Source organism: Cnephaeus nilssonii (genome assembly GCF_951640355.1).
Source record: "Cnephaeus nilssonii genome assembly, chromosome: 3".
In the NCBI taxonomy this organism is placed as follows: Eukaryota; Metazoa; Chordata; class Mammalia; order Chiroptera; family Vespertilionidae; genus Cnephaeus; species Cnephaeus nilssonii.
Window position 1 is genome coordinate 8,056,585 of NC_137074.1, and position 12,928 is coordinate 8,069,512.

General features: G+C 59.0%; 1 protein-coding gene across 7 annotated transcripts in view; it reads left to right on the plus strand.

Annotated features, from left to right (window-relative positions):
• Nucleotides 1-12,928, plus strand: part of AGPAT3 (1-acylglycerol-3-phosphate O-acyltransferase 3) — a 69,175-nt gene that overhangs the window by 35,447 nt on the left and 20,800 nt on the right. The window contains exons 1-2 of one of the 7 annotated variants that reach the window (XM_079766734.1): nucleotides 78-436; nucleotides 843-944. The exons of 5 other annotated variants lie outside the window; for them this stretch is intronic. The gene's annotated coding sequence lies outside the window, so the exon portion shown is untranslated. Of the gene's footprint in view, nucleotides 1-77; nucleotides 437-842; nucleotides 945-12,928 lie in introns of those variants that run through there. One more of the 7 variants, XM_079766732.1, reaches the window with a different exon arrangement.

Genomic DNA, 12,928 nt, shown 5'->3' on the forward strand with positions numbered 1-12,928 from the left:
AGGTGTGAGGTGGGTCCCTGTCAACAGCCAGGAGCCCAGTGAGGCTTCAGGGCGGGGGGTTGGGGTGCGGAGTGGTTAAGTGAGTGCATTTGGCAACTTTTCTTCTTATTGATGGTCCTGCAACATGTTGCTGGCATCTGAGGGTTCTCTGGGTCTAAGGTCTAATGCTGAGCTCAATCAGGATAAACAGGCTGGCGCGATGGTGTGTTCCCAGTGGGCGGGCAGCATCTCATTAACCTAATAAACGCAGTAGGGCTGAGCCGAAAGGCAGGGCGAAGAGCAGTGAAGTAACTTGCTCAGCGTCTCTCCTGCTGGAAACTCAGCACCTTCCCGCTGCCATTCTGTGGTTCAGGCAGGACCCGCTTTCTTGAGGCCCGGGATGCCAGGAATTGACACAGTGCCTTTGGGGACACTGTGGGAAAGAGGGTGATTAACTGTGAGTTAACAAGAGTCTGAGGCATGGAGACACCCTGGCCCCTGGGGACTGCTGGAGACCGAATAAGTCACGAGTCATTGGGGGGTTGGGGGGGTGTCTGGGTTGAACCGGCTGCACCAGGGCCAGTGAAATACTCCGAGGCCAGCGTCGGCCAAACCTGGTTCTCATCCTGGGTCGGCCAGCTATTTGTGAGCCATGCAGGTGGTCGTGGTACCAAGAGAGCAGAGCTGTTGTGGTCACTAAATGAATAATTCGTGTTTAGTGCCTGTCTCTCCGCACAGCCTTGGTGTGGTCTCCCTGATCGCTCACTGGCTTGTCTGGGTATGGTCTCCCCGATCTGTCACCAGTGCGTCTCGGCGTGGCCCGTGGGCCTTCCTTAGTTTCCCTGTGGATTCTGCCCTTCCAGACCTCAGCGTTAACAAGCCCTCGCGGTTAACTCAGAGGCCGTCCACACCTGGTTCCGGGCTGTTTCCAGATGGGGTCCACGCTGGAGGGCTGGGACCTGGAGGTGAGGCTGGCAGAGAGGGGGTCACCGTTTCTGGGGGGCCGGGGTGAGGCGGGGGAACGGCGAGAGCTCTGACCTGGTCACACCCAGCCTGAAGGTGAGTGAAGAGAACAGGTCGGGGCAGGGAGGCGGCCCCAGAGGGAGCAGGACGGCCAGGCCCCGGGCGCTCAGTCCGGCAGCCAGCGTGGACGGGGCTGTCCTGTGTCCGTACCTGCCCCTCCCCTGGAGGCAGGTAGATGGGATGGTATGTTTGTTCTGGAAGCTGGAGACACACAGCTCCTGCAGGCGCCACCATGGAGCCTGTGACCAGGTGGCCCCTGCGGGCCCCGTGGCTGGGGTCCTGCCCGGGACGAGGGCCGACAGGAGCGGGTTAATGAAGAGCTTCTCTGAGAAACTGCATGAACTGCACCCGCATCTGTGCATTCACCCGTCCTCGTGCCTGAGGCCGCAGTATTGCCTCCTTGAGCAGCAGTGAGTCTTACGCCTGCAGTGCTCCCAGTTGTGTACGAAGAGAATGTGGGCACTCCATGAGAAACGTGCTGAGTCTAAACAAAGTTAAGTTTTTAGAACCTTCCTTTAATGTTGCTGCTCTGAGGACACTGCCAGGAGGTTCTGTCAGCATGCTCCTGCTGCTCTCCTTCCTATTTAGCATAAATTAGTCATTTTGGGTCCAGGGAAGTATCTAGACATACAATGTTCCTGTGACATGTTCTTGTGTAATACCGTCAAATTAGCTTTATTCTCTTTAACCTTCAACAAAAGACTCAGAATGAAGTCGAATAGTCATCCAGGGGCAGGAGTGACCTCACTCGCACACGTGGTCTCAGGACGAGGAGGCAGGAGTGACCTCACTCGCACACGTGGTCTCAGGATGAGGAGGCAGGAGTGACCTCACTCGCACACGTGGTCTCAGGACGAGGAGGCAGGAGTGACCTCACTCGCACACGTGGTCTCAGGATGAGGAGGCAGGAGTGACCTCACTCGCACACATGGTCTCAGGATGAGGAGGCAGGAGTGACCTCACTCGCACACGTGGTCTCAGGACGAGGAGGCAGGAGTGACCTCACTCGCACACGTGGTCTCAGGATGAGGAGGCAGGAGTGACCTCACTCGCACACATGGGCTCGAGGACCAGGAGGGCCACGGCCATGGGTCTTGAGCATGGCCAGCAGACAGGTGCACTCAGGACCCCACGGGGAGTTTCCCGTCCACAGAAATACTATTGGAGGAGGATTTTGGCGAAATTCCTATGCCAACCTTTATTTCACAATCAATAAAACCAAGATTCTAAGCATTCTAGGTTTGCTGTGTTTCACACAAGTAATGGAAAGGGCATAGTAAAAAGTGAGAACTCTCAACATTCCTGCCCTGGCTGGTTTGGCTCAGTGGATACAGCGTTGGCCAGCAGACTGAAGGGTCCCAGGTTCGATTCCGGTCAAGGGCACGTACTTGGGTTGTGGGCTTGATCCCAGTGGGGGGCGTGTAGGAGGCAGCCAATCAATGATTCTCTGTCATCATTGATGTCTCTCTCTCTCTCTCTCCCTCTCCCTTCCTCTCAGTAAAAATATATTTAAAAAAACAACAAAAAACATTCCTTACTGTTCATAGAACCCAAACCAGGCCTGAGGCTTAGTTTCCGTTCTGCTCCACCCTGGAGAGAAGTCCTTGGTATTTCTCCCCACCTCTGCCGGCCGGTCCCCTCTGTGGGCCTGGTTCAGGAGCCATGATGACATCATCATGAGCGCTAACCATTTTTGGCATTTACTATGCCAGGTGTTTTTCCAGGTGCTTTCCCTGTACCAACCCCCTAAACATCACCACCATCCACTGACGTGGGTAGAGGGATTATTCCCACTTTACAGTACACTGAGGCTTAGCTTGAAGGAGGGGGTGCTAGGATTGGGGTCCAGTCCGTGCCCAGGGCTGTGCTGTGCAGCCTCTCTCTGGGGTGGTCACAGAGGCCTCCTGCGATGTGGCTGGGAGAGGAGACTCCTGTGACACACTGAGGTCCAAAGGGCAAAGCGAGAGCGAGGGCCAGGGCCCCCTTCGCCAGAGAACCCCTTTCCGGGGCCGCTGTGTGCTCAGCGTGGAAAACCGGGAAGGACGGGGCATAGAGCGACTCAGCCTGGCTGTCCTCTGTCCTCATCCGGGCGCCCGGGGAGCTCTGTGCACAGGCCCTCGTCCCTGCTCCCCAGGGGCCCAGAGTCCAGGGGAGAACAGGAGAGAGAGAAGCAGGAGCAGGTGCCACGAGGCTGGGTGCTGACCACAGGCCCGCAGAGCCCCTGGGGGAGCTGTCTGGAGGCTGAGCACTCAGGGGTCTGTGCAGTTTAGGGTGTGCAGGAACCCCTCGGCCTGTCCACTGTCTCGCCCGCCGAGGCGCCAGCCTGGCTCCTGCCCTGTGAACTTGGCAGGAGTCCGGGGACGAGGACAGGATGTGGCAAGTATCTCGAAAGCCTGCAGTTGGGAAGGTGGCTGCTGGGCTCTGGCAGTGGCAGCTGGGGGTGGGCCAGGACCCGGTTTCTATTCTAGAAGAGTCTCTCTGGCTGCACCATGGAGGAGGGGGCCGGCACCCTGAATTACTGGGGGTACTGGCAAACAGAAAGTCCTCACAAAGACCTTTCTAAACAAGCACTGACCTCAGGGCAAAGGTTGGGCCCAGGTGCTGCCACTCAAGTCAAGGGCACCTGCCACCCTTTGCGGAGGAGACCCTGTGCTCAGCGATGGGCTTCCCAGCCGCAGGGCCAGCATCCTCGAGGCTCAGGTGCACGAGGCCCGGGCCTGTAGCTGCATCGGCAGACGTGGGGTGGTGGCCGGGCAGACGTGGATCGCCACGCAGCTGTCTGAGAGGGGTTTCTTTTCACTGATGATTAGAAAGGCCGAGGTCCGGGGACGTGCAGGGAGAGGCCCTGTTCCCCAGGCCTCAGGTGAGGACTGTCCTCACATCCAGGGGAGCACACCCTGCCCTGCAGGAGCAGGTCCTCCCAGGTCAGCAGTCCCTCTGGCTGCTTTGGGGATTACGGAGTTGGAAAGCCTTAGGCAGCAAGACACTGCTCAGGGCAAAGCCCCTTCCCGGCGGGCTAAGCGGAGGAGTGGCCACCTGCCTTCCCTCCCGATGGCTTCTCGGGCCACAGGCCTAAGAGTAAGTCACAGACGGATGCCTCTAAAGGGCCTTGCAATCGGTCTGAAGGCCCCAGAGCCAGTGGCCCAGGTCACCTCAGACCGCTTATGAGAGCAGGGGCAAGGTAGGGCAGGGGCAGGGCAAGGGCAGGCTTTGCCAGCTATGGGGCCCGCCCCCTGGCAGGACAGGAGCACAGGTGCTGAGGGGGCCTGGGCCGGGCAGGCAGGGCAGCGGGCCTTCCTGTCTGGAAGTGGGTCTTTTGTGTCATGTGCAGGGAAGGTGCACAAAGCAGTAACTTTCCGGTCACCCAGTGATGACCCTCAAGCAGGGGTGGGAACCTTTTCTCTGCCGAGGGCCATTTGGGTATTTATAACATCATTCCTGGGCCATACAGAGCTATCCTCTGAAAAACCGGCCTGCGGTATTCGGTCAAACATGTAATTAACTCACCCTAATGCCTGGGCAGGGCCAGACCACATGATTTCGTGGGCCTTGTACGGCCTGCGGGCTTGGCGTGCCCCACCCGGGCCCTGAAGGAAGGTGCATTGGCCAGAGGCCCCTCGAGGGGCTCGCTCAACAAAATCTCTCTTCCCGCTTCTGCGTGCCGGCCGGGGCCTCTGCACAGCGAGCAGCTTTCGAGGGTGACACTTCGCCTGCACCTCTATCGCCTCTCAGCTCCGTGCAGATTCCGAGTCCAGGCGGGGTCACACGGGAGACAGCAGTCCTTGCACGTCTGCTCGACTTGAATAAGAGACGTGACTCTTCCTGGAGTCTTCCCCGGGGCAGTGCCCGGAGCGTCCTTCCCCGGGGTGTGGAGTTGGAACTGGGCCTCTGGTGGGAGCGCAGCAGCCTGCTCTGGGGGGCGGGACCGATGGCCTGGGCATTGCCCCGAAGAGGGGATGTCTGTCAGCACTGGGAGGCCTTCCAGGGGGTTTTCCGGCCCGAGGCCGAGCTGGGGCCCACCTCACTAGCTCACCCCATGTGTTGTGCTCTTGGGGTTTCTGTTGGCTTCTGGGTCTGAGGTCCCAGGTCAGCTGCTGGGCGGGGCCCACTGACCTGGTCCTGTCCGAGGCTGTGACGGGCCTGTTTACAGTGGCTCCTGCCGAAAGCCGCTTATTGGATTAGCGGGAGCCCGGCAGCCCCGAAGTGGGCCGAGGGGAGGCCGTGCCCTCTGTGCTGCTTCAGGGCCCTGTTTTCATTCGAGTTGGCCTTCGAGACTCGCAGGGTGCCTCTGGGTCAGGAGGCAGCACCCCAGAAGTGCGTGTCCCCCTCGTTCTGCCGAGCAGATGCTTTTAGTGGCCCAGGCCCGTCCCGTGTGGGAAGTGTGGGCCCGGTCATAATCCCTCTCCTTATCCTCCGGCCCAAGGTGACACTCACTGCCACCGCCCGTCCCCGCACCAGCTCGCGGAAGACGGGACAGGCTGTGAAGATGCTGGCCCGCTACTCGACCTGCCTCTTCTCGGGGGTTTGTGCTGCCCTGGTGGCCGTGGCTCTGACCTATTACTTGTACTGGTGAGCGTGGCTGGTGCCGGGGTCTGGGCTGTCGGGGGGAGGGGCTCCCAGTGCTGTGGTTCACCCCCGCTGTCCCTGTAGGTCCACACTCTCTCCACCCGCCGTGGGGACTTCATGGTGGTGGGGAAGGAAGCGGTTACTTCCGGAGCACAGTGCGTGCTGGGGATGATCCTGCCCTTCCATGAATGCTCTTTTGTTAGAACATTCCCGAGGGAGGTTCAGGGGCTTGGCGCCCTGACGCACAGTGGGTGCTGGGTGACTGGGAGGAAGCCCCTGCCCGAGCCCTCGCCATCGCTTCTGCCTCGCAGCCCAGGGCGGGGGCAGCGGGGGGACACGGGGTCTGTCAGTTGAACAGAAAACGGTAGCTTCCATCAAAGGATGTTACCCTGTTGTGCCCATAGGTGACAGATGGTTTATGGGGAGTCACCAGTGACCCTTCGCAGCAGTGGTGGCCGGAGTGCACTCCAGCGCTTGCTGTGAACATGTGGGGGAAACGGGCGGGGGGGGGGGGGGGGGTGCCATGGGCCACCCTGGCCTGGGGGTCCGGAGGCTCAGCTCCTCCAGCCCCTCACGAGGCTATGACGTGTGCTCTGGGCCCCAGGTCCTGTCTGTAAAATGGGACGTTGACTGTATCTCTGCGGGTGGCCTTTACACACGGGCAGGTACCGATGGCACACAGGGCCTGCTCCCTCCTGACCGGCTGTTGTTGGGGTGGCTGTGGGAAAACCCCAGCTGGGTCTGGGGTCACTTGATTGGCTGGTGCTGGAGAAGGAGCAGTTTCCTGCGAAGAGGCAGGCTTCCCGGCGGCTCTGCCTGGCGTATTCCTGTTCCTCCCACGCACTTGGTTGGGTGGGAGCTCTCCCCTCTGACCTGGAGGCTTTCTCTTCTGCAGATCCGATTAGTGCTGCTTTTGTGTCTGGTGGTGGAGGGGTGCTGCAGGTGGGCAGGGCTCCGGCCTCTGCAGTCCCCAGGTGTACCCCAGGCCGTGGCAGCCCTTTCCTGCCTCAGAGCCCCCTTCCGCCTGAACACTCTAGTCATTTATTTGCCTCTTAGGGGCCTGGTGGCACTGGTCAGTCAGCTGGGCCCCCAAAGGGGCGGGTCTGCCTCACCGCGCAGCAGGCCGCCCACCTCGTCAGGGAGGCGCGCGCTGGTTTTCTCGTCTGTCCTTGGACGTTTCGTCTCCCAGCGCTTGTCCTGGCCGCTAAATAGTCCTTGTTCCACAAATGGGAAGCGACCCGTTGGAAGCTAGTTGTGATCTGACGGAGGACCCCGGCAGCCCCGCCACACCCTGCTGAGCCCTGTCCTCACTCCCCGCGCTGGGAACTGGGAGAACATGCCAGGTCTGGGTTCCCTGAGGTTGCATACCTGTCCCCTCCCCAGTTAGGACTGACGCACGAGATGCCTTTTCAGCTGCCACGCTCCCCGTTGACGGGATGAGTGCCAGAGCTGGTGTGGCCAGCCACAGGGTGGGCTCACCCCCCGCCACCCCCCACCCCGGCTCCCCGGCTCCCCGCCTCCCCGGCTGTGACCAGCAACCTGCTCAGCTCAGTTCTGCGTTCGAGGCACCAGGAAGAGCTCCGCTGTGGAAGGGGCTCCAGCACTTGGTCAACTGGAAACACTTCCCGGAAAGGCTCGAGGACTCCCCTGGGAGTTGGTTCCCACCAATGGGGTCAATGAGAGAGTCCTCGGGAGGCCGGTCCTGTCTGCGTCTCTGCGGCAAGGACTCTCGGCAGGTCCTCCTGGTGCCTCGAATGAACCTGTCACAGCACGGGGCTGGGGTGGAGAGAGGCTCTCCGAGGGGAAGCCCGACCCAGCGGTGAGGGGCCCCATGGAGCCTCTGACCGCCAGGTCTCTGCAGCCGCCACCTCGGGGCACATGGGCCAGGGACAGAGCCATGCTTTTCTCAGTGGGCCTTGCTTCAGACCTGGTGTAAGACGTGTAAGGAAATGTGGGTTCAAGCACCAGCCACACATCCAGCATCGCCTGCAGGTCACTTTTCCTTTTATCCAGCAGCATCGCCGGCCACTGCCTCCAGATGTGGCACTGTCACAAAACTCGCTGTGAAATGCACCCTGGGCTATGATGTCAAAGTGCGGTTCTGTGCATTGTGGAGTAACAGCACGGTTAGCATAACCTGCTCACCACATGCTGCCTGGCATGACCAGAGCCCGGTCACACCCGCTGTGGCTGCCCCGTCCAGAGGACCCCGCGTGGGAATGCGTTACTTTATCTTGGCCCAGTCAGCAGGCTTGTTGTTGGTGTATACGCCACAATGTAGGAAAACCAGGCAAGGGGAGCGAGGCAGTTATGTGGGAGGGAGGAAGGCCCAGCTAGAGAGACCGATCATTTCGGGTGCGTTTCCCACGGGGCAGAGTGCGAGGTGGCCGCAAGCGGTCCTTGGTGACAACCTTCCAACCGCAGTGCCAGATGGAAGACCGAGAACTCGGGGTTTCTATGCCAATTAGAAGGAATTAAAAATTAAAAGCGATTAAAATTTTTAATGTTGCAAAAGTATTCCTGAATCGGTGGCATTTTTCAGAGACAAACTGCCTGTGTCTTTGAAAGATTGATTGATGTAGAGCTTGTGTGCCGGTCTCACGAGCATTGATGGCTCTGGAGGTGCCTTTGTTGACCATTTAATTGAAGACGCTTCTGGTGCCAGCGAGTTCTACGTTTTTAGTTTCATTTAATCTTGGAAATCCCTAAACTTAGTGCAACAGATAATCTACCTCTTGGTAGTGTTCCGAAGCCTTTCAACATCCTCGCTCCTGCCTCCTGCCTCCTCCCGCGCCCCCCCACCCCCAACCCCTGCAGGCAGGCCTTGAACCCTTTCCCAAGAGGAGTCCCAGTTCCACGAACTTGTCACATTGCTTGGTGGCAGAATGCTTGTCACATAGGAAGAGCCATTTTATCAGGAGAGAAACCTATAGAGTGACAGCGGTTGGCATCAGCTGCCGTCCTGCATGACGCACACGCCAGGGTCGCTGTCAGCCCCGGGCCTGTGGGCAGCCTCGGCCTGGGCTCAGACACAGTGAACACACGGGTGTTGGTGCTCGGGCCTTCTCATCTCCGTCTGCTCTACATGACTTTTCAGAGCTTTTCCCTTCAAGGATACTGTTTTTAGTAACGTTTTTATGATTATAAAAGTAATCGTTATTCCATGCCAAAAACTTAAATGAAAACCAGAAAAGCATTTTTTAAAAAGGCCATATTATTTCATTACCAGAGACTTCCCCAGGGCGGTTAGGTTCAGCCTCTCCCGGGTGTGTGTGTATCACGACGTGTGTACCTCTGCCCGCCAGCCGTGTGAGCAGTGTTCCCGTCACCGAGGCCTCGGTGCAGCCAGGTCCTGAGGGACAAATGCACCTGGAGGCGGTGCCCCTGTGTCTCCCGGGGTTCGGTATCATCCATCACCAGCCGCCTGCCCAGCATTCACCTTCCCGCTTGTCTCCTGGTCTCCGCAGGATCGGTTCCTTACCGCTGACCTCGGGGCTGCAGGGTGGCCTTGGGGGTTGGCTGGAGCGCGTTGTGCCCAGTGGCCATGCCGAAGAGCCATCTCCAAGGGCTGTCATTTCACTCGCTCCTTCTCACCCGATGGCAAAAGTGAATTCGCCCTTTTTGTGTGGATCTAGATCTTAGGGAAGGAAGTTACTTACGGAATTTGAGGATTCGTGGGATGTCTTTGGTTACAGAGGCATATGCCCGGTGCCACTCCGCTGAGCTCCCAGCACAACCCAGACACTTCCAGAACCCACGGGCTCTGCAGTCTCTGTACCCCGGTTTGACCTGGAGGGCCCTGTGGTGGGTGGTTTTGGGGACAGAGATGCGGAGGCTCAGGCTGTTGCTTGGCCCTCGGTGAGCAGCGTCTGGGCTGGGCAGCACCAGGGCTGTTACGAAGCGACCTGGACACATGCCTCCAGGTGCCCTCGGTCAGTTCCTTCACGGAAACAGGAAGGAACGCTGTGGTGAGGGGGTGCCAGGTGCCGCGTGCCCTCGGCCAAGCCAGCTGTCGTGCGCGGTCACTGGAGGCCACGAGGGTCTCACCTTGTGCATTTAATGGACATTGATGGACTGAATTGTGCAGTGTTCGTTCACCCCAGTTTCTCAGAGTGCCAGTCGCCGTCCTGGGTGACAGGACAGGGAGGCTGTGAGAGTTGTCTCTGAAGGGCTGGGTCACACTTTGCAGTTCTTCCTGGAGACACCGCCCTCCTTCCCCGGGGTGGCTGTGGGTTCCAGTGCGACACTCTCCAAGTACTGGGTTCTAGACCAAGAGTTCCCTGTGCTCCCTCTCCAGGGAGGAGACAGGACAGAGAATCAGTCCTGGGGAACTGCTCTCCATGGCTCAGAATGAGGAGAAAGTCCGGGCCAGGCGGGCGGAACCCCAGCTGACGGCTAGGGACCTCCCCATTCCTGGGGCCAGGCCTGCAGTGGTCAGCCCTCGTGTCCTGCTGGAGTTTAAAGTTCTCTGGGGCAGCTTCCTGTCCCTGAGCCAGCCCAGCCCCCCAAGCCTGGACTTTTCATCCTTCTCTGGGAGCCGCCACCAGCATGAGTCGGGGGTGGCTCGCCAAGGAGCGTGTGGAGAATAAAAGGGGCCGAGCTGTGTCCTGCTGGTGAGAGGGTGCTGGTGTTGGGGGAGCAGTAGCAGCAGCTCATTCACCACCATTAGGAAAGGCCAGGCTGGGAAACAGTTCTGTTTAAGAGCAAGCGTGGAGGGCAGCAGGCGAGGCTTCTGTGCTGCGAGCACGTTGTGCGACCACTTTCTCACCGAGACCGACGCTCCCCGAGATGGAGCCCCAGTGAACGGGCGGCGTTAACGGCTGGGCCCGGGGCCTGGAGGGGCTGGCCAGGCTGCGCAGAGAAGGGGCCCCCGCGGAGTTTGAACCCTGATGTTTCCTGCCTTCCCAAGCTCTGTCGGCCTTCCACTCTCACCCCATTCTTCTGTTGACCTCAGCGCCAAGTCTGAAAGTAAGCTTGCAACACAGCGGTGCCCCGGGCCCTAACATTTCACCTACTTGGCAGCACGCTGTGCCCCGTTGGCTCCTGTGACTGATGCCCAGAGCCCAGCTCAGAAATGCAGGCACGGGGGCCCCTCACAGCTCCGCGGCCCGCGGACGGTTTTACGCTCCGGAGGTCCATGCTGAGTGGGCCGGGGCTGTCCCTGCGTCCTGCTGGCTGAGTCCTGGGAGGGACAGAGGTAAGGGGCTGTGGTCTGGGCTGTCCCCGTGGCCGCCCTGCAGGTCATGGGGTGGGGGAGGGGCAGGGCAGCGGCCAGCCTGGCTGCTGTGGGTTTTCTCTGACTTTTGGGAAGGAAGTCGTGGGCACAGGTGCCTGTGGGAAGGCAGCTATCTCTCTAAGCAGGTTCCCTGGAGGGGTCACAGGAAGAAGGTTCTCTCAGGGGCCAGGGCACCTCTGATTCCTTCTCTTCCAACGTCCCGAGGTCGCCATGGAGACGGCTGGGCACGGGCGCCTGTGCCCTGGACCCGAGCAGCCTTGTTAGGGATAAACGGAGCAGCGACCTCCCAAGGCAGCGGCCGGGCTGCCCCCTCTCCCCGGCTCCCCTGGAGAAACTGACCCAGCCAGAGGGGAGTAGAGGTCACGTCTGGCCTCGGCGGCTGCTCCCCCACAGGCCAGCGCGTCCTCACAGTCCAGACCCCTCCTGGTGCCCCAGGGGGGACGGGGGGCTCCTCGTTGCCTCTGTCTCATCCTCACAACCACAGTTCAGAGTATGCGTGATAGGTTGTGTGTCCTTGAAATCACAACCCCAATGACAGTGGGGACGGAGCAGCCCACAGGACAGAGCAGGGCCGGCCCTGGGGGTGGGTCGGGCGAGGTGTACGCCATGACCTTGAACTGCCCACGTCCAGCACCTCGGCCCAGACCTTTCCATGTTCCAGTCTGAGGAGGGTATCGACAGGTAGCAAGTGAGGAAGCGGGCAGGGCCTTGCTCCCGGGTCCCGGGGTCACGCCATGTGCCAGTGGCTGGGCAGATGGCATCACACATGTTTGCTAACTGCGGGCCAACCTGTGGGTACACTGCGTTCACTGATGGCAATCTTTATTTCACTCTCTATTGGATCTTACATTTCCTGGATCTGAGTCATGCTTTTGGAGACCATCCTGTATGTTAAAACGTGTGTATCTGAGATGTGCCGAGTTTACATTCAGATGGAAGCTCAGATAAGAGACAGGTGCTGAGTGACAGGTGACCCTCCTTCCATGACTCGGGGTCAGATAGACCTTTTCCAACCGCACCCGGGTCAGGGCTGCGGTGGGACCGTGAGGGACGTGTGGGGGCGCTCCCACAGCTGTGAGCAGAGGCCAAGGGTGGGTATTTGAAACCCAGTTTGTTGGTTCCATTTTGAATCCCTAACTTTCTACTTATTAAGTGTGTGACTCATAATGCCTCTTCAGTGACAAATGTGACATTTTAAATCTTTGTCAGCGCCTTGGTTAAGGCTTGTTTCTCATTATAAAAACCACCCTGTTTACCGACAAGTTCTAGAGTTTGAGCAGGTGGAGCTTTCCCAGGACTCTCACTGTGTGTGTGTGTGTGTGTGTGTGTGTATGTGTGTGTAGCGGTCACAGAGGAAAAGCCGGCAGGAGGGTGAGGGAACCCCCCCACACACACACACACAGCTCTGCAACTTCACACTCACTCTCCCAGCTGTGCAGACTCACCTGGTCTCTGCTGTTCCAGCCGAAATGCTCTTAGCAGCATCCTGGATCTGCCCCGGAACCTGCGGGCTCAGTCCCGCTCTCTGCAGGCCCCCGTCTTGCCCCCAATTTCTTGTTAGCTGGCTGTCCTGTGACTTCAGGTCTCCGATGGGGCTAAGGAAAGTCATGAACTTGAACTTTGCTTGGCTCTATTCTTGTTGTAAGGGCGGGAGTGACAGGCTCTCTGCATTCCCAAGAGGAAGCCAGGACTCCCATGTAATTTGTGAATTTGTGAAATACATTGTACATGCAGAAAAGTATGTCAGCCACCAGCTGGTTGATAATCACAGAGCAAACCTCCATCCATTTCTTGGCGAGGAAAACCTTGTTATTATAGCGGGTGGTTCATTGTCACAAAATTAGGTCTAAGTCAACTTAGCTGTCACTGTTATGTGTGTGTGTGCATGTATATGTACGTGTGTGAATGCATGTGTGTGTGCATGTGTATGTGCATGGTGTATGTTCTGGAACTCGGCCCCCACAACCTGCCCCGTAGGAGAGCACTCCTGTGCTGTGGCCCCACCAGCCCCTCGGGGTGAGCAGTGCCCGCAGTGTCCTGCAGGCCAGAGACCTGTCACAGGTCTATTGTGCAGTCATCAGGTCCCGGAGCTTTTCACATCTCTCCCCCTGCCTCCTCCCCTTC